At 40.4% G+C, this 1,893-nt stretch overlaps 1 long non-coding RNA gene across 1 annotated transcript; it reads right to left on the bottom strand.

The window, feature by feature from the left end:
* Positions 1–457: 457 nt before the first annotated feature.
* LOC106299798 lies at positions 458–955 on the bottom strand. Its single transcript, XR_001261883.1, has 3 exons — positions 878–955; positions 646–801; positions 458–555 (listed from the first exon to the last, which is right to left on the bottom strand). It is a non-coding gene; the product is annotated as an uncharacterized LOC106299798 (long non-coding RNA).
* Positions 956–1,893: the final 938 nt, after the last annotated feature.

The raw sequence follows: 1,893 nt of genomic DNA, 5'->3' as shown, positions 1-1,893 counted from the left end.
GATCTGTATCAGCATTGAACGCTGCCTCACCACTGCTCCCTCCAGTTTCCACCTTAACACGAATTGGATTGCCATCTGGCATGCCGTCCCCATCATCATCGCTACCTATCTGTTCCAACCAGATGGTCATACATACATTCAAATGTAAATAGCGAAACAACATAATACTCATTATACTTACGTTGTCGACAACGTCAGGGACTGGCACACGGTCACGTTCATCGAGAATGAGCGGGATGGGGAATGTCTGATTGCTTTGAAGTTATATGTACTAACACTGAATTGGAAAGTGTATGACTTTGCTTCTATATGGGTAGTAAATGGAGGCATCTTAAAGTCCTCAGGGCTTACTCCTTCAGCCTATTTGGCACAAGAAGTTTTGTAGATGTGTTAGTACTTGGTAGATGATAAACACGTAAGGAGACAGACGTGTATCTTACCAGCATTTAACCAGCTTCACTTGCTCTGAGGCTATGTAATTTCGTCACTACACCATTAAAACAAAAGGATGCACCTTCAGCAGTACCATCAGCAATGGTCGTCTCCACGCGATAGCTAAGGAAAAAGCATAACAAAGGCAAAGACAAAGTATTGACACGCATGAGTATACGTACGGAGAGAAATATTTATAAACTGTAGGCGTACCGGAAAGTCCCGACAGCATGAGCATTGTCGCATCGCACAAACGCAATAGAGGAGACAGTGTGCTGCAATTTTACTGCATTTGGAGCATGCAGCATAACACCACCCTTTGTCCATGTCAACACGAGCAACTCTCCCGGTACATATGAAGTCAATGTCCTACATGTTGGATATCAGAATCACAAACAGAGCCATACCATTAACATCTACAAATTAAGACAGCTAGTTATTTTACCTGGGATGGAGCAGTGATAATAAATAATTAAGCTCAGCTATTGTCAGAGGCTCAACCTTTGCATATGCTTTCAGCAGTGTTGCTGCCAATGGAAGATCAGTGTCTCTAGCGACCAACATATATAAATATACAGTGTTCAGATAGCTTAAGTATATGAATGCATGAACACACATACAATAACTAATTAACTTACTCATAGAATCAGTGTCCCCCTGCATTTGTGATATAAACTGCTTCATATATTTGGAAGGGGGATAGCTATAAAACCAAAAAGGGGATCTAAAAGATACATGATCTGTTTTCCTGCAAAGAAAAGGAAGTACCTTTGAGTACAGCATTTTGTCACGCTCCTTCATGTCTGCATCCTTCTTCTGGAGCTCTTTGAGCTGAGAATATAAAGCACTAACAGCTGTCTGTGGAGAGAACAACAAACCATAATCATCAGCAAGATCATACTATCAATAAAACCAATACGAAAAAAACTCCTAATGTTCAATTATACACCCAGGATGCTGAATGCAAATTCAAATTCAAATCCAAACATTCTCACCATCACGACCAAATCCATTCTCCAATCAGATCAATTTTAATAAAATTTACTCTATGCAAATAAAGTTAGACTCCTGTACATTGCCTCCGTCATTACAATTATTTGAAAGTACTTTTCTTTTTGTAGATGTGTTAGTACTTGGTAGATGATAAACACGTAAGGAGACAGACGTGTATCTTACCAGCATTTAACCAGCTTCACTTGCTCTGAGGCTATGTAATTTCGTCACTACACCATCAAAACAAAAGAATGCACCTTCAGCAGTACCATCAGCAATGGCCGTCTCCACGCGATAGCTAAGGAAAAAGCATAACAAAGGCAAAGACAAAATATTGACACGCATGAGTATACGTACGGAGAGAAATATTTATAAACTGTAGGCGTACCGGAAAGTCCCGACAGCATGAGCATTGTCGCATCGCACAAACGCAATAGAGGAGACAGTGTGCTGCAGTTTTACTGCATT

The sequence above is a fragment of the Brassica oleracea genome, chromosome C6 (genome assembly GCF_000695525.1).
Source record: "Brassica oleracea var. oleracea cultivar TO1000 chromosome C6, BOL, whole genome shotgun sequence".
Taxonomy (NCBI): domain Eukaryota; kingdom Viridiplantae; phylum Streptophyta; class Magnoliopsida; order Brassicales; family Brassicaceae; genus Brassica; species Brassica oleracea.
Note: the sequence above shows the minus strand (reverse complement) of the source record. Positions and strands in the feature narration are given on the sequence as shown.